General features: G+C 40.0%; 1 pseudogene; it reads left to right on the top strand.

Moving 5' to 3' along the window:
* Positions 1–1885: 1885 nt before the first annotated feature.
* Positions 1886–4635, top strand: LOC119037103 (DCN1-like protein 4; annotated as a pseudogene).
* The last annotated feature ends 15335 nt before the right edge of the window (positions 4636–19970 follow it).

Genomic DNA, 19970 nt, shown 5'->3' with positions numbered 1-19970 from the left:
AATATGCAGTCTTATATGTCTGGCTTCTTTCACTTAGCACAATGTCTTAAGGTCCATCCTTGTTGTTGCATGTGCCAGTTCTTCATTCCTTTTTATGGCTGATAATATTGCATTATATGGATATAACATATTTTGTTTATCCATTCATCAGCTGATGGACTTTGGAGTTCTTTCCACTCACTGGCTATCATGAGTAATGCTGTGATTAACATTTGTGTGCAAGTTTCTGTGTGGCTATATGTTTTTATTTCCTGTGGGTATTGTGACCCACTTTGTTTTTGGTACACAAAATGTGTTTATGGGGATGGTTGCCCGCTCACCTTGATTCAGGTACTTTAGTGCTGCTTCCTTCTGGAGGAGTAACCTCTGCCAACCTGGCTGTTCCTCCTGGAGGCCAACAGGACAGTGGAGCAGCCAACACACAAAACCACCGTCTGTGCACGGCTGACAGCAGTGGTGATTTTACAGTGTCCTGGGCTTTCTCACCCACAAAGTAGGAACCAGGGCTCTGCAGTGGGTGCTTCTTGTGTTTCCTCTTTTCCTCTTCTGAGGAGGGAAGAAGGAGGTCCTTCGTGAACATCATGTGGTGGGGGGGAGGTCATCACTGCCGGGAATACTGTGCTCACTTTTGAATCCAGCATCATGTGGATGCATCTGGTCAGTAAAGCCTGGAAGGGAATCTTCTGGGACCAGAAAATGTCAGCTCTTCAAGGGCAGGGATGTCTGATTCCTTACGTGTTCTGATTGCCTTTTGTCTCCCACCCAACTTTCTCTGGGGCCTACAACAAATGGTTGGGGAATTTAATCGTCTCTTGTCTATATATTTCCTGAAGTCACTTTCTGTATCTCTGGGCTTGTTTCAATGATTTACTGATTCAAGACAAATGACCCCGAACCTCGATAGATAAAAACAAGAGTTTTATTATTTCTCAAGATTCTCATTGTTGACTGAGTTGTTGTTTCTTCTCCTGATCTCTCCTGTGCTCATTCAGGAGGCTATAGTCAGCTGGTGGGCTGGCTGGTGTTTGGGGAAGCTGAGATGCTTCTATGGCTGGGTCTGTCTTTCCTGGTGGCCTTCAATCAGTAGTGTTGGCCGAGCTTCCTTTTATGGTGAGAGCATTTTCAAGTGCCCAAGTCCCAGTACATGAGCACTAGTCAAGTTTCTACTTTAATACCCCATTGACCAAAGCCAGTCAAATGTCCAAACCACTGTCAATGTGGGAGGAGACTACAACAGAGGCTTCTGGGAGGAGTGGATTGTCAGGCCTGCCCAGGTAAGCCCATAACTGTGCCCTGGGGCTCCCCCTTGTTTTCAAGTGAGTGTAGTTTGCTGTACGAGAATGGGCTCAGGTGTCAGATGGGCTGACTCTATCATTTGTTAACTCTGTGACTTTGGCCAAATGACTCAACTGCTCTGTACCTCAGTGTGTTCACCTGTAGAATGAGTGGGTATTCACCTATTTCATGGGGTTGTCGTAAGGATTAAATAAGTTAATACATGCAAAATACTTAAATTAATGTCAGGTATGTAATAGTACTCGGTAAACAATGGCCATTGTTACCACTTTCCTCCATTACTCCTGGCTAATTTGTTGGTGTTCCTGACTGATACCCTGTCTGTCGGGAATGATATGAGACTGTTAGGACACAGACCAGCTGATAGATACAGGTTTATTCACCCCTCCCCCCATGTAAAACAAATCCAGAGGTAGGGCTAGTATTTCGGTTCCACCGGATTACCAGGACTCCAGCCTCCTTTCAGCCTTCTGCTCTGCCAATCTCAGCACATGGATTCTATTCTCAAGATTATTTCTTGAAGACAGTGAGGATTCCATGAGGTGAATGTGGGATCCTGGGCAGCTAGTGGGGTGTGAGCTGTCTAAAAATGTACTGACAGGCTGCTGCTGTCAATTTTTAGCTGAATTCTCATCTCTCAACACTGGCAAATATTCATAAGATCAAACACACCCTTGATAAGCTAAATCTACCAAAAGTCATTAGCATAGATGATCACCAAACAGGAAGCCTGTGGTCTTGTAGTTCTTCAGACTTATTTAGTAAAGTCATGCCACCAAGGAAAAAGAGAAGACCTGCCCCTGGAGATGATTTATCTGCCAAGAAAAGTAGACACGATAACATGTATAGAAAATATGATTCACTTCCAGCCAAGATGGAGGTGTAGGTAGATACACTTTGCTTCCTCACACAACAAAAAGAAAGACAATAACAAACTTAAAAACAAAAAATAACAAGAACTGCCAGAAAATCAAACTGTATGAAAGTCTGACCACCAAGGAGTTAAACAACTATTCATCCAGACTGGTAGGAGGGGTGGAGAGGACTTGCAGCAAGGCAGTGGCTGGTGGACTGGGTGAGGCAGCAGCTCTCGGAGCAAGGGTCTCACATTTACATATGGATAAATTGGGAGGAACAACGGGGGAGCAAGACAGACTGTGCCACAGGCAGCACTGCATCATAGCAAAGAGGGTTGCCCTGTCCTGGTGAATAACTAAGCCCCACCCCTTACAACTTAACAGGTGTGCCAAGACAAAGAAATATGGCCAAAATGAAAGAACAGAGCAAAACCTTAGAAAGAGAACTGAGCAATGAACAGATAGCCAACCTATCAGATGGAGAATTTAAAGCCCTGGTCATCCAAATGCTTACAGAACTGCTTGAGCTTGGTCAACAAACGAAAGATACCCAAAATGAAATAAAGCAAAATATTCAGGGAACCAACACTGACAGGAAGGAAACCAGGACTCAGAGCAACAATCTGGAACAAAAGAAAAAAAAAAACATCCAACTGGAACAGAATGAAAAAACAAGAATTCAAACAAGTGAAGAGAGACTTAGAAACCTCTGGGACAACCTGAAACATTCCAATATCCAAATTACAAGGGTTCCAGAAGAAGAAGAACAACAGCAAGAAATTGAAAACTTATTTGAACAAATAACGAAGGAAAATTTCCCCAATCTGGAAAAGGAAATAGACTTCCAGGAAGCCCAGAGAACCCCAAAGAAGTTGTACCCAAAGAGGAACACACCAAGACACGGCATCATAAGTTACCCAAGATGAAAGATAAGGAGAGAATCTTAACAACAGCAAGAGAAAAGGAGACGGTTATCTACAAAGGAGTTCCCATAAGACTGTCAGCTGATTTCTCAAAAGAAACCCTGCAGGCAAGAAGGGGCTGGAAAGAAGTATTCCAAGTCATGAAAGGCAAGGATCTCCATCCAAGATTACTCTATCCAGCAAAGCTATCATTTTGAATGGAAGGACAGATAAAGTGCTTCCCAGATAAGGTCAAGTTAAAAGAGTTCATCATCACCAAGCCATTATTATATGAAATGTTAAAAAGACTTATCTAAGAAAAAGAAGAAGATTAAAAAAATATGGACAGTAAAATGACAACAAACTCACAATTATCAACAAATGAACCTAAAAGAAAAGAAAAACAATAAAAACAAAAACTAAGCAAACAACTAGAACAGGAATAGAATCAGAGAAATGGACATCACATGGAGGGATTTCAGTGGGGAGGGGGAAGGGAGGAATAGGGAGAAAAAGGTACAGGGAAGAAGCAGCATAATTGGTAGGCATGAAATAGATGGGGAGAGAAAAAATGGTATAGGAAACAGAGGACTCAGAGAACTTATATGTATAACCCATGGACATGAACTAAGAAGGGGCAGAAAGCTGGAGGGTTGAGAAGGCAGGGTGAAGGGAGGTGAAGGGGAAAAATTGGGAAAACTGTAATAGTGTAATCAATAAAAAATACTTTAAAATACTTTTTAAAAAACAATAAAGTTTAATGTCAAAAAAGAAAAGAAAATATACAGGGATAAGTTAAAAATAGTATGGGAAAGGGAGAAGCCAAAAGAACTTACATGTATCACCCATGGACATGAACTAAGGGGGGGATGCTTGTGGGATGGGGGAGCAGAGTGGAGGGGAATGAAGGGGAGTAAAAAATGGGACAATTGTAATAGCATAATCAATAAAATGTATTAAAAAACAAAATATGATTCAACTAGAATAAGACTGAAGAAGAATCCTTTTCAAGAAAGAGATGCTTAGAGTAGGTCTATGAATATGCAGGTACTGATGATGTAGGTCCTGAAGGCATGGCAAAATTTTGTGAAGACATTGGCATTGAACCAGAAACTGGAGTTGTGCTTGTTTAAGCTTGGAAATTGGATGCACAAAATATTGGTTATTTTACTCTCCAGGTATGGTTAAAAAGAATGACTTCTCTACAACGTGTTACAACAGTAACACTTGGAAATACTTTGGATTACTTAAGATCATTAGTAAGTGATTCTACAAACTTTAAACTTATATACAGATATCTATTTGACTTTGCACAGGAAAAGGGCCAGCACAGCCAAGACATAAACATTGCCAAGTGCATGTTGGGACTATTATTAGGAAAAATCTGGCCTTTTTTTCCAGTTTTTCACCAATTGTTAGAGCAATCAAAATATAAAGTTATTATCAAAGACCAGTGATGCAATATGCTAGAGTTTAGCAGAACAATTGATCTTGACCTCAGCAACTATGAGAAAGATGGAGCATGGCCAGTTTTGTTGGACAAGTTTGTGATGTGGTATAAAAACAAACAGATGTCCTAGGACTGCATGCATAGCACCACAAGATTTACAGTTCCCACAGTTATGCCAACCGTTAGCCATAAATTGCCATTTGTATCAAAGTGCAGGCTGCTTTTCTTGCACTGTCTGCTTTTGCAAGGACGTTTTTCGTGTTTGCTGTTGAAAGGACCGGCTCTGCCTGCTGTGTAGCATTGTTCTCTTGGAAAGCTGCTTTGTAGTTTGTATTTATACTACAGATTGGTGAATTTACCAATGTCCTCACTGTGATTATGTGTAAATTTTGTGTATATGTATAAAAAGAAAAAACTTCGCCTAGAGATTATTTCTACAAAATATATTGTAAAAATATTTTTGTGCCATATTTCTAGTTCCTTTTTTCAAATGAACCAATTATGTTTAATTTGGTCTCAAATGTAGCATTTCAGAAAACAAGACAGGACAACTGTTACCATAAGTAAGTTTTGCCAGAATTCATCCTATTGTTGTAGAGGCGAACTTTTGGAAAGGGGTGGGAGTTATAACTTTGCAGAGGCATATGCCAAATGTAATTTGGTTTACTCAAATATTCACATTTTAAATGATGAAATTTACAATTATTTGAGCACATAGACATGCACCATGTCACCAATCATTTCCACTGTGCAAGGCATAAGGGTTTTATTTTATTTTTTACATATTTTATTGATTACGCCATTACAGTTGTTCTATGCCCCCCTTCATTCCCCTCCACCCTGCACACCCCTCCTCCACCACTCCCCCCCTTTAGTTTATGACCACGTGTCTCAAGTTCTTTAGATTCTATATTTCCCCTACTATTCTTGCCCTCTCCCTATCTATTTTCTACCTACTGTCTATGCTACTTATTTTCTGTACCTTCTCCCCCCTTCTCCTTCTCCCACTCCCCTATTGCTAACCCTCCATGTGATCTTCATTTCTATGGTTCTGCTCCTGATCTAGCTGTCCTCTTACTTTGCTTTTGTTTTAGATGTGGTTGTTGATAACTGTGAGTTTGCTGTCCTTTCACTGTTCATCTTTTTTATCTTCTTTTTCTTAGGTAAGTCCCTTTAACATTTCATATAATAAGAGCTTGGTGATGATGAACTCCTTGAATTTGATCTTATCTGAGAAGCACTTTATCTGTCCTTCCATTCTAAATGAAAGTTTTGCTGGATAGAGCAATCTTGGTTGTAGGTCTTTGGATTTCATGACTTGGAATACCTCTTTCCAGCCCCTTCTTGCCTGCAAGGTCTCTTTGGAGAAATAAGCTGACAGTCTGATGGGAACTCCTTTGTAGGTGACTGTCCCCTTATCTCTTGCTGCCTCTAAGATTCTCTCCTTAATTATAGTCTTGGCTAATGTACTTATGATGTGCCTTGATGTGTTCCTCCTTGGGTCCAACTTCTTTGGGACTCTCTGAGCTTTCTGGATTTCCTGGAAGTCTATTTCCTTTGCCAGATTGGGGAAATTCTCCTTTATTATTTGTTCAAATAAGTTTTCCACTGGTGGCTGTTCCTTTCCCCCTTCTGGTACCCCTATAATTCGGATGTTGGAGCGTTTAAAGATGTCCTGGAGGTTCCTAAGCCTCTCCTCATTTTTTCAAATTCTTGTTTCTTCATCCTTTTCTGTTTGGTCATTTTTTTCTTCCTTCTGGTCCACTCCCTTGATTTGAGTCCCAGTTTCCTTTCCATTACTATTGGTGTCCTGTGCATTTCATTTCATTTCAATTAGTTTAGCCTTCATATGTTCCTCTAATTTGTGACTAAGGTCAACCAGTTCTGTGAGCATCCTGATCACCAGTGTTTTGAACTGTGCATCTGAAAGTTTGGCTATTTCTTCATAGGTTAGAGTTATGGGCTCTGGGGCTTTGAGTTCTTCTTGAGCCATAATGTTTTGCTCTGTTTGGGCCTGTTACGTATCAGGAGTGGAGCCTTAGGTGTTCACCAAGGTGGGGCCACCCAGGTCACTGGTTTGTAGCGCCGTATGTGGGGACAGGGTCAGAGAGGGACAATAGCGGTCCCCTCTGCTGCTTCCAGCTGCTGGGGCCTGAGAGGTCTGTCTCACTGCTCGCTCCTTCGCCGGTTTATGGGTCTGGCTGAAGAGTTCGTTGTTGTCAGACTTTCATATAGTTCAATTTTCTGTGCTTTGGCTGAGTTTTTGTTGCTAAAAGTTTGTTGTTTTTAAACTTGGTTGTATGAGAAGGCACAATGTTTCCACCTACGCCTCCATCTTGGCGGAAGTCTAAGGAGTTTTTTTTTTATGTTGAAAAGCTGTAGTAATTTTAATATAAGTGCAAATGAATAAACTAAAATTGTGCCTTTTTAAAAAATGGAATTGTTATAAACTCTTATAAATTTTGTTTGATTTTTTTTCTTTCTCTTTTGCATTCTTCTCAGTGTGTGATCTGCTGATGCCTTCTCTGCCTCCTCCATGGAAAGCCAATGGTTTGCTGGCATTTGATAATTGAAGAGTGATATTAGTTGTGGATTGAATTTTTAGTTAAGCTTTCAGGCTATCTAATTTTCTAGTTCTTTGAAAAAGGCACCCTATTATAAATGAGAGGTGTTTTGTTTTGTTTTCCTTTTTGTTTCTTTCATGCTAGGCTTTTTCCTGGTGGAATGTCCATTGCAGGCAGTGGACATGAAACCACCAGCATTGAACTATCACACAGTAGGACCTTTCCTGGAGAGCACTCTGCATTACCTGAGTACTTTGCACACAGATGTAGTAGCCATTATTTATGTGGATAAGGAAACAAGAAAACAGGATGGGATTGTGGGTATATATTTTGTCTTTTTCTTTGCCTTGCAGTTTTTAGGAAATGTATAATGACATGTTTTCCCCTCAAGTATCTGGTGTTATTCAATGACTAATTTAGTCCCTAAGCTTTTATGAAAACACAAAAGTCTAATGACTTAACCAAGGAACAATCTCACGGGCATTTGAATAAGTGAATGCTACTGCTGTGAGCAAGATCATGATTGAACGTGTAATGGTTGGAAGAGGTTTGGGTTATTTCAAAATGTGGCCAAAAAAATCTTTTGGGTTAAATATTAAACTTTGACAAATACCATATAATTTCACTCATATGTGGAATCTAATGAATAAACTGAACTAACAAGGAAAATGGGGACAGACTCATAGATGGAGAGCAGGATGACAGTAGTGTGGGAAGATGAGGGGGTGGAGGGATTGAGCTAAATGGAAAAAGAGGGTATGGTTGACAGTGTGGTGGTTGTTGGGGGATGGGGCTATAAGAGGATTAAAAGGTAATGGAAAAAATACAATAAAGGTTAAATTTTAAAATATGAACCTATAAATGGCATTAAATGAGAAAAGCACACAGACGATGCTACTCTTGACCACTATTTCACAGTTTCTTTACAAGCAGTGTTCAGATTTTCATATTATTATTTTCCTGTAACCGAACCACCAAAGACAGAATTTTTGTATGTATATGCGGTGTGTGCACAAATACAAAATCATGATCTGGTACAATTACTTGTTTTCTTCTACCAAGTAGGAAGGTTTGATTTGCTGTGAAATATTAAACCAGAATTTTGAAAGATTCTGTAGTGACTGAGCATACTTAATCATTCCTTTTTTAAATTTTTTTATTTTTTTTATCTTTAGAGGGGAAGGGTTAGGACGAGAAATATCAATGTGTGGTTGCCTCTTGTGTGTCCCCTGCTGGGAACTGGCCTGAAACCCAGGCATGTGCCCTGACTGGGAATTGAACTGTGACCCCTTTGGTTGGTAGGCCCGCACTCAATCCACTGAGCTACACCAGCCAGGGCCATATTTAATTATTTCTAGTTTAGAAATTGTAGACTCACTTTTACCTTATAAATTCATACCAATTTGCCTACATTAATATCTAAAAAGAATAGCAGATGTTAATGTCAAGCATAGTTCTTGAGACCAATGTGTTGAAAGGGGCTCTATTCCCATGGTGCTGTTCCAGTGGTGATTGGCAGTAGGTTCAGATCTGTAGACCACTTGACTTGTTTTCAGAGCTATCCCTTGAAATTTGAAAAAAAAATTGCACTGCAAATTCAGCAGTTCTTAAATTTGGTCAATTATAGTTAGAAATGAATGTATAAATAGAAATCATAAATGAGATTATTTTAAATTATTGTTAGAAAATGGAGACTTTTCAACACTAAGCACAGTTAATCCTAAAATAAAGGACTGTCACAGGAGAGATGTTACATTTCATCCACAATGAACATTTGATGATGGGGGGACAACCCATTCTAAATGAAAGCTTTGCTGCATAGAGAAATCTTGGATGTAGGTCTTTGGATTTCATGACTTGGAATACTTCTTTGCAGCCCCTTCTTGCCTGTACGGTCTCTTTTGAGAAATCAGCTGACAGTCTGATGGGAACTCCTTTGTAGGTGATTGTTCCCTTATCTCTTGCTTCCTCTAGGATTCTCTTCTTCATTTTAATCTTGGCTAATATAATTATGATGTGCCTTGGTGTGTTCCTTCTTAGGTCCAACTTCTTTGGGATTCTTTGAGCTTCCTGGACTTCCTGGAAGTCTGTTTCCTTTGCCAGATTGGGGAAGTTCTTTATTATTTGTTCAAATAAGGTTTCCACTTGTTGCTCTTCCTCTTCCCCTTCTGGTACCCCTATAATTCGAATGTTGGAACATTTAAACATGTCCTGGAGGTTCCTAAGCCTCTCCTCTTTTTTTTTTTTTATTTCTCGTTTCTTTATTCTTTTCTGTGTGGTCATTTTCTTCTTCCTTCTGGTCTACTCCCTCGATTTGAGTCCCAGTTTCCTTTTCATCACTATTGGTTCCCTGTGCATTTCCCTTCATTTCAATTAGTTTACCCTTCATTTGTTCCTCTAATTTGTGACTAAAATCAGCCAGTTCTATGAGCATCCTGATCACCAGTGTTTTGAACTGTGCATCTGATAGGTTGGCAATTTCTTGTTCACTTAGATTTATGGGCTCTGAGGCTCTGAGCTGTTCTTCTTGAGCCATATTGTTTTGGTCTGTTTGCGCTGGTTAAACATGAGGGGAAGAGCCTTAGGTGTTCACCAGGATGGGGCAACCCAGTTTCTGGGTTGTGATGCTGTATGTGGGGGCAAGGTCAGAGAAGGGCAATTGCATTTGTTCCGCTCTCTCTCAGGTTTCGGTCCTTTCTGCTGCTTCCCGCAAGCAAACCAGGCCCCCCTGCTGCCAGCTCCTGGATGTGTGGCCCTGTGCACCCTCCAGGACCCTGTGGGTCTCCAACAAACTCTCAGTGGGCCTGGGAGCTTCTCCCGGCACCTCAACCCCAAAAGTTTTTCCAATTGGTGCTTTTAGACTTTAATTCCCGTCGCTGGGGCCCTAGCCTGTGTGGTCTGTCTTACTGCTCACTCCTTCGCTTGGTTTATCTGAGCACAAATGTGTGACCATGGTCAGCCAGCTGTCTTGCACCCTCACTGGGTCCACCCTTTGTCACCCCACGCCTGAGATCTGCCAGCGGCTACCTGTGATCCTGGATGGGTCCAGCCACTTTTTCCTTTCTGATCTTTCTTGTTGTCGGACTTCCGTACAGTTCAATTTTCTGTGTTTTAGTTGCGTATTTGTTACTAAAACTTTGTTGTCTTTAAACTTGGTTGTGCGAGGAGGCACAATGTTTCCACCTATGCCTCCATCTTGCCCAGAAGCCTAAATATATTTTATTGATTATGCCATTACAGTTGTCCCATTTTCTCTCTTCATTCCCCTCCACCCTACACACCCCATCCTGCCCACACTCCCCCCCTTTAGTTCATGTCCATGTGTCATAAGTTCTTTAGCTTTTACATTTCCCACACTACTCTTTTCCTCCCCCTATTTTCTTCCCACCTTCTATGCTACTTATTCTCTGTACCTTTTCTCCCTGTCTCCTCCTCCCACTCCCCTGTTGCTAACCCTCCATATGATCTCCATTTCTGTGGCTCCTCTCCTGATCTAGCTGTCCGCTCAGTTTGCTTTTGTTTTCGGTGTGGTTGTTAATAAATGTGAGTTTGCTGTCCTTTTACTGTCCATATTTTTATCTTCTTTTTCTTAGATAAGTCCCTTTAACATTTCATATAATAAGGGCTTGGTGATGATGAACTCCTTGAACTTGACCTTATCTGAGAAGCACTTTGTCTGTCCTTCCATTCTTAATGAAAGCTTTGCTGGATAGAGCAATCCTGGATGTAGGTCCTTGCATTTCATGACTTGGAATACTTCTGTCCAGCCCCTTCTTGCCTGTAAGGTCTCTTTGGAGAAATAAGCTGACAGTCTGATGGGAACTCCTTTGTAGGTGACTTTCCCCTTATCTCTTGCTGCTTCTAAGATTCTCTCCTTAATTATAGTCTTGGCTAATGTACTTATGATGTGCCTTGATGTGTTCCTCCTTGGGTCCAACTTCTTTGGGACTCTCTGAGCTTCCTGGATTCCCTGGAAGTCTGTTTCCTTTGCCAGATTGGGGAAATTCTCCTTTATTATTTGTTCAAATAAGTTTTCCACCTGTTGCTCTTCCTCTTCCCCTTCTGGTATCCCTATAATTCGGATGTTGGAAAGTTTAAAGATGTCCTGGAGATTCCTAAGCCTCATTTTTTAAAATTTTTGTTTCTTCATTGTTTTCTGTTTTGTTATTTTTTTCTTCCTTCGGGTCCCCTCCATTGATTTGAGTCCCAGTTTTCTTCCCATCACTATTGGTTCCCTGTTCATTGTCCTTCATTTCAATTAGTTTAGCCTTCATATGTTCCTCTAATTTGTGACTAAAATCAACCAGTTCTGTGAGCATCCTGATCACCAGTGTTTAGAACTGTGCATCTCATAGGTTGGCTATTTCTTGGTCGCATAGATGTATTGGCTCTGGGGCTTTGAGCTGTTGTTTGTTTGAGCCATGTTTTTCTGGTCTGGTCATGCCTGTTACATATGAGGGGTGGAGCCTTAGGTGTTTACCAGGGCAGGGCAACTCAGTTGCTGGGTTGTGATGCTGTATGTGGGGGCGAGGTCAGAGAGCGAACAATGGCACTTGCTCTGCTGTCTCTCGAATTTCAGTCCCCTCTTCCACTTCCCACAAGCAAATTGGGCCCTTCTGATGCTGGTTCCTAGGTGGGTGGGCTTGTGTATGTTCTAGGACCTCATGGGTCTCTCCAACAAACTCTCCTGTGAGGCTGGGAGTCTCTCTCAGCACCTCAACCCCCACAAATGTTTTCAATTTGTGCTGTTAGGCTTTATTTCCTATTGCTGGGGTCCTGGGTTGTGTGGTCTATCTCACTGCCCATTTTTTTCTTGTTTATCTGCTCGCAAATGTGTGACTGCCTGGTCAGCCAACCACCTTGCATGCCTCACTGGATTGGGTTTCCTTGTTTCCTCCCCATGCCCAGGTCTGCTAACCACCACTTATTTCCTGCCCTGACCCCTCTCCACTGGCTGCTGACTCTGCCCCTCTTACCAGTTTGGATGAATGGTTCGTTGTCAGACTTCCATACAGCTCAATTTTCTGTCTGTTCTGATTGTGTTTTTGTTTCTAAGTCTTTGCTGTCCTTAAATTTGGATGTGGAGAAGGCACGATGTTTCCACCTATGCCTCCATCTTGGATGGAATCTTGGTTTTTATTACCCAAGTCTTCATCATTTCTCCCTGTCCATTGCATTTTGAACTCCACATTGTAGTACTCTATTGTAACAGAATACAACTTCTAGATGTCCACTGCTGCAGTATGTCAGAAATTTCTTTATTTGATTTGCCATAAACATCCACTGTCATATTACAAGCAGTCTTTTTGAAGCATGAACTCTGAATTGAGTTTTTTATAAATTCGACAAGACAAATCTTCTGGTTTAACAGCAGATTTCTGTTGCCTCTCAGTCTCAATTTAACAGTGCTTTTAACAGGAGGTTGGTAAATGTCTTTTAGCTGAGTGCATTGCCACCTGCAGTTAAATCAAGGTTCTGCTATTAAAGAAGTGGAGCATGAATATAGACTGGTCATCTTTGCCACACACCTATAGCCAGATGGTGAGGGTGCCGGTGTGGAGAATACCAGAAATGTCAGGTTGAGAAGCATTCTCTACTAGAATGTCAGTTCTATGAGAACAAGGAGTTTTGTGTTTTGTTCACCACTGTTTACATACCCAGTGCCTAGCACACAATAGGCACTCAATAAGGATTGAATGAATTGTTAAATATACCGCTGGAGGTACTCCAAGGTGCAAAAAAAAAAAACATTATAAGTTTTTGAACATTATAGAAGTTTTTTTAAAAGAAATACTTATTGGTTTGCTCCCAACTTTTTATTTTGAAAATTTTCACTCTTACAGAAAAGTTAGTACAATGAACACTCATATGCCCCTCACCTACACACACGATGTTAACCTTTTGCCTCCCTCTCTCTCTCCCACTTGAAAAAAAATTGCAAGAATCACAATACTTTCTATGAAATCCCCCCAAAACAAGGACATTCTCCTACACAAGTCACAATACTCCAAAGTTATAACATGATAGTAACATTATCAACACTATATTACCTAAAATGTACTCCACATTCAAATTTATCAAGTTATACCAATAATAGAACCATTCTTTAAAAATGTATTTTTTTAAGACCCAGTGCAGCCAAGAACTGACTGTGCATTGCATTTAGATGCCAAAGTCATCTCTTTGTGTCCTTTGATCCAGAGCAGTTCCACAGCCTTTCTGTTTTGTTTTATTCTATTACGACATTGACATTTTGAAGAGCCCAAGGCCGTTGTTCTGTAGAATATGCTTGGATTTGTCTGATTCTTTCGTCATGATTAAAATTCAGGTTCAATGTTTATGCCAGGAGTGATCCATAGATGATGCTATGTTCTCAGTGTATCACATCCGTGAGAACTGGATGTCAGTTTGTCTATTTTCAGAGGTTGGGTTAAGGAGGAGTCCGCCAGATTTCTCCACTGTAAAAGTTTCCTTCCTTTACATCCACCATCTGTGGAATGATCCTGGAGACTGTATGAATGTCCTGTTTCTCAATACCTTTTCACCCAAATGTTTTAGCATCCAGGGATGATCCTTATCTGAATCAGTGATTTCATGGGTGGTTACAAAATGCCTGGAAGATTTTGAAGTATCAATTATGGGTCTAATATAAGCAGCCCAGATATCCCATCAAGACAACAAATTCCCAGTGTTTCTGGTGTTACTTGACAACAATGTAGAAATATGTTTCTTTGCTCTTTTTCTTGAAATCTTTTTCGTAGCTAGATTCCCCTACAGTCTGAATCTATTTGTCTATCTCTGTTCCCTTTCTTATTCCTATTGCCTGTTCCTTCTCCTGGTTTAGAATTCCTTGGAAAGACTGATCAAGAGCGCATTATCCTAGTGTTTGGAGAAATAATTAAGCTCAAGTGGGTGATGAAGCTTCAGGGCAACTGATAAGTGATAACAACAGTGAAGCACTGATGATGTGCCGAGAATTATTCTAAGTAATTGCTATGTATTAAATAACTGCATATTTTTAATAACCTTATGAGGCAGGTGCTATTTTTATCATTGTATTCAAGGAAAGTGAGGTACAGAGGGGTTAGATGATCTGATCAGTCACAGACCCAGTAATTGGCAGATCTGGGATCTGGGCCCAGACCTCACCACAGGTTACCTCTCTGACTCCCTTCAACTTTAACAAAGAGATGTTGCAAAAATAAATAATTAAAATATCTTGCAAGAAGATTGATATTTATATCCACCGGGGTTCATTTGTAGGAGAAATAAACTGTTCTAACTATTCTAAGCAGAAAAGAATTTTATAGTAAGAATTAGGCACTTACTGTGATGGTTAATTTTATGTATTAAGTTGGCTGGGTCATGATGCCCAGATATTTGACCAAACATTACTCTGGATGCTTCTGTGAGGGTGTTTTTGGATGAGATTGACATGGAAATCATGGACTTTGCATAAAGTGGATTTCCCTTCATCCTGTGATTGGCTCATCCGATCAGTTGAAAACCTGAATGGAACAAAAGACTGACCTCTTTCGGTTAAGAGGAAATTTTGCCAGAAGTCTGTCGACTTGAACTGCAGTGTTGTCACTTACTAGTGTATCCAGCTTCCCAGTTCATCCTGAAGATTTTGGATTTGCCAGCTTCCATAATTATTATGTGAGACAATTCCTTAAAATCTCTCTCTCTCTCTCTCTCTCTCTCTCTCTCTCTTTATTTCTTTCTCTATCTCTATCTGTATCTATTATACTGATGATTGCCCTCATAAAATGAATAACTGGGCAGAGGGGGAATTTCCTTAGAGAAAATAATACACATGAAGCCAAAATATGCTTTTTAGAATTTTGATTCTTTTCACATCATATTAACAGCCTAATGGTGCCAGAAGCACTGAGAATTTTAAATAGTCATTTGCTTCTAGATACCTAGTCAACCCCAAATTATCTGACTGAGTGAGTGGCCTTCACCTACCCTTGGCAATCACTGACTGTGTCACTTAGAAACACCTTTGGCTCTAAGTAATAGAATATCTCAAAATAGGGACTTCCCCCCACAATTAACAACAAATCTGGAGGAGACAGCTGCTGCTTTAGTCTAGTGGTTCCATAATGTCAAAACAGATTTTCTTTTATTAGTAGCAAAATGACTGTCATAACTTCAGGCATCATTTCCACATTCAAGGAAGGGTAGAGGTATAAGGGAGAATCAGTATCACACGTAACAGTGAAAGACTAAATGTTTTCCCATAAGACTGGGGACAAAACAAAGGTGTCCACTTTCATCAGACCTACTCAACATTTGAAGGTTCTTGTCAGTGCAATAAGGGAAGAGAGGGAGAGGCATGCAGATTGGAAAGGAAGAAAAATTGCCTATTCACAGACAACATGACATCTACATAGAAAATCCTGAAGAATCTACAAAAAAGCTATTATAATTAATAAGTTTAATAATGTCACAGAGAACAAGATCATTATTCAAAAATAAACTATATTTTTATATGCTACCAATTAAACATTGAAAATATACAAGTTCTACTTATAGTACCATCAGAAATATGAAATACTTGGGAATAATTCCAACAAAATATGTGCAAGTTGTATATGCTGAAAGCTGAGAAATATTAATCAGAGAAATCAAAGAAGATCTAAAAATAGATATATGCTTTTATGCATCAGAAGACTCAAAATTGTTATCAGTTCTTACTAAATAAATGCGTAGATTCAATAAAATTCAAATCAAAAACATAGGATGCTCCTTTAAATTGAAGAAACTCACAGATACCTAAATTTACATGGAAAGCAAAGAAAAATATTTTGAAAATATTTAGGAATATTTAGGAATACCTCCCCAGTTAGGAATTTACAATCAGATCACCCTGGGAGGTTCCTTTCCACAGAGCCCCTTCTTTTGGTCCACCATTTGTACTCTCCTGCCTCCTTCCCTCCTGGGCTGTGGGCTGGCAGGATCTCTCTGCCTGGGAAGTAGTAGCCACTCCTTGTTGTGTCCTTTCTGGGTTGGGAAGGGGAATAGCGTCTGGCTGTTAGCTGGGCCTGGGCTGCTTAGCTGTGCTGGTGTTCCTCACATCTATCCAGTGCTGCTTAAATAAACCCCTTACCCTGTCTGATGGTGACATGGGTCTCCTGCAGGGCCCCTGGCTGGTACAGTCACATAGTTACACCCACACACGTCCTTAGCAGGAAGAATGGGAATCCTGTGATTGGTTTAGGCCACCCAAGGTTCACCAGGAATGATGTGGGGGAGGGGCTCTGCCAAAAAGAAGGAAGTGAGAAATTTTTGTTTGGCTGGCAACAACTGTGTCTCTTTTATCCATTTTAGAGATAGGGATAAAGCTTCCTCTTTTATTTGACAGTTCACAGATTAGAGCTTTAGATGAGGATTAATTGGTTTAATACTGAGTCCTGTTTTGTGCCAAAAATTGTGCCTTAGCACTTGACATGATTTACCACATTTAATTCACACAGCCACCCATTGAGGAAGGAAATTATAACTATTTTACTAATTGAAAACCAAAAATTTAAGTGACTTCCCTAAAGTCACACAGTGGTTAAGTGAGCAGAAATCGAAATCCCAAGATCTCTCTGACGTCATAACTTGCATTTTTAACCACCACAACCACATTGCGTGAGATGGTTAGGTGAGATGGTAATTGTGTTGCATATATTTTGCCTATTCCACAAAAGGTATAAATGCATATCCTGCATCTCTCCCTCATGGAGGTTGAACTCACCATCATCTTGTAACTGAATGCACAGTTGGTTGCCTGCTGCTGTGAAAGCCAATACTTGAGAGGCAGGTGCTGATATTTTTTTTAAAAGTGGCTTATTTTCATGCGCCAGCCACCTGGAAGATGGGCGAATCAGGTCTCAAAGCCCATCTCCTCCTCTAAGTAGAGGCAGGAGTTTTAATGAGGATGGAGAGGAAAACAGAACAAAGAGGTCAAGAGAAGGAGTTGAAAAGTTCTCTACCTGCAAATAAGCACCGTCCATTTCAATAAGGCAAGTGATGGTCTGGTGTGCATCATCCTCACTTCACATTATCCTGGTTTCATGTCATCCTGGCTCCCGGGGACGAAGGTCAGCAAATCTCCCAGAGCTGGGATGCTTGAAGGTTGAAATCTATATCTTTTAAATTTGTTCCTAGGAATCTTGTACAAGCATGCTGTTCACCTACAAGCTACATAATTAGTCAGAATTAGTACTTAGAGGAACAATGTCAAAAGAATTGTGAGTGGGTTATGACTTCCCCCATTACAATTTTCCAGTGTTACAAATCCCCACTGTCAATTTTTCTTCCATTTCTATGGAATTTAGAAGGTTTTGGCAAAAACATTTCAGAAAACTAGGATTCAGTTTAGTTTATAGGTGAAAAATAAAATTTTACAGACAATTCACTGAATTAGGGTTTATTATTCATAACCGTGTGTTATGGATTTTACTGAAACACAATTTTCCTCCTAAAATCATCCCCAGTTTTATTAGAGCCCAGTGAAGACCAATTCATTTACTGTATTAAGTCCAGTCTCAATCTGGCCTGACTATTTGTATCAACACAACAGGAATAGCAACTAATCATGTAGGTTTTCTTAAATCTTTTTTGCTGGAATGTTATAAGCAATTTTTAGATTGAATTTTAATTAATTCCACAGGACAGAGGAGCTAAGCCACACAGTTGTCATAAGCCTTTGACTGCAATCCATAGATTTTGGTAAATTCCTCAAGTTCTCCAGGTCCCCGAAATGTCTTGTTCTTCCTTGCCATCTCTCAAGAAAGTAACTTTTGTCCCTTACCTGGAAAGACTGCCATGGACCATATGAATAAGCAAGGTACCAGGCCATTTTTCCGAGAGGCTGTTATTGGTTTCAAAGTCAATCTTTGTTTCTTGAAGGTTTTTTGACAGCCAGAGTCTAGGCATGTCTCTCTGAGATATGACATGCCAGTAAGTCTTGGTAAATAAAGCCACAATTGCAAACTGGAAGAAATCAGATTCCTACTGAGTTCATGCAAATAAACATATTGCCATGAAAATAATAATACTCATTAAGAATTTTTAAATTCTGCACTGTTGGTGGGATTGTAGATATTATGGAAAACAGTATGGAATTTTCTCAGAAAAATAAAAATCGACCTGCCTTTTGACCCAGCAATTCCGCTGCTAGGATTATATCCTAAGAATCATAAAACATCAATTTCAAAGAACCTATGCACCACAATATTCATAGCAGCACAATTTACAATAGCCAAGAGTTGGAAGCAACCTAGGTGCCCATCAGTAAATGAATGGATCCAAAAATTGTGGTACATATACACAATGGAATTCTATGCAGCAGAGAGAAAGAAGGAGCTACTACCTTTTGCAACAACATGGATGGAACTGGAAAGCATTATGCTGAGTGAAATAGGCCAGGTGTTGAAAGACAAATACCATATGATCTCACCTTTAACAGGAAGCTAAACAACAAAATGAACAAGCAAGCAGAATAAAAACAAAGATACTGAAATAGAGAACAAGGGGATAGTGACCAGAGGGGAGAGAGAAGGGAATTTAAGGAGGAAGAAGGGGGGAGGGATTTGGGGGAACAACTGTGAGGGATGCAGGGACGAGGACTGGGGGGCGTGGGGGAGGGAGGAGCGAGGGACAGGGGGTGGGCTTGGATAGGAGAAATAGACAAAAAACTGTACTTGAAAAATAACTAAGTAAAAACAATTTAATTACAAAAAAAAGAATTTTTAAATTCTGGAGGGATCAAGTAGAATGAAAAATATAAATGTATCAATATGATTACAATTTACCAAATTGCTCTAAGAAATCAAACAAGTTTTTCTAACTAGCAGTATTTTGAACAAAGTCACAAGAACAATAATTACCCTCAGTTCATTCAGTCCTACGGTAAATTCCTGTTTATCCCCATTATCGGCCAGCATCTCTATAAACTGAGTCATTCCCCACAGCCTCACAAATCCCCATCTATTCCAAAGGTATGAGCTGAAAATTTATTCTCAGACATTCATATTTTAGAATCAATCAGAAGATGTAACACTTTTACAGATTCACCAAAGTAAAACAATGAGTCTCTAACTGACCTCGAAAATATTTTAAATGACATGGTTATAGGTCAGATTACAATTGACAAAGAAACTTATTTTTCCTGACAAAGAAACAATTGACAAAAAAAACTTAAATTTTAAGATAACACTCAAAATTACAAATGAAAGTGTATCAGACCAAGAAACCTATTAATTTCTTCTCCACTGTCTAATTATCTCTGGGTTTCTATTGGGAAATAACAATTGGTTTTGGAAAACCAAAGAGAGCTATTGGTTTTTTCACTTGTCATTAAAATGATCAGTTTGCTTTACACCTCTCTATGTGCCTTTCTTTTTCTTCCTCAGTTCTTCCTTTTCCATTCCCATTTCACTTCTTGAGAATTCCTCGCCAGTGATTTTTCATCCTGCATGTCGCTTTCCTTTATCCTTTCTCACCTTTTTTTGGACTTCCTCAATTCCTTCTCTCTTTGCTCCCTTCCTCTACACATTCCTTCTTCAGCTTGCATGGACCCTCTTCAACTTACATGAACCCTCTTCGACTTACACAAACTCTCTATGACTTACACAGACCCTTTACAATGTACGCAATCCTTCTGCAGCTCTTCTAGTCCCTTTTAGTTTGCCCTTTGAACTCGTCTAGAAATAATTGTAGCAAAACCTGTTCCAGTGATTAGGTGGCATGGAACTGTAACTGAGAACTTTGACACCAGCACTCCCCAAATCCCTCAGAAATCAGATGTGCTCAGGAGGGGAGAGCCAACAGCCAGAGACTCACAGAATGTCAAAAGAGGCATTTGGGGGTAAATAAGACTGGTCGATGGTGCATGGGGTCAGCA

This window comes from Artibeus jamaicensis, unplaced genomic scaffold, assembly GCF_021234435.1.
Source record: "Artibeus jamaicensis isolate MK-2021 breed Jamaican fruit bat unplaced genomic scaffold, CSHL_Jam_final contig_47, whole genome shotgun sequence".
NCBI lineage: Eukaryota > Metazoa > Chordata > Mammalia > Chiroptera > Phyllostomidae > Artibeus > Artibeus jamaicensis.
This window is presented reverse-complemented; position numbering and strand designations above follow the sequence as displayed.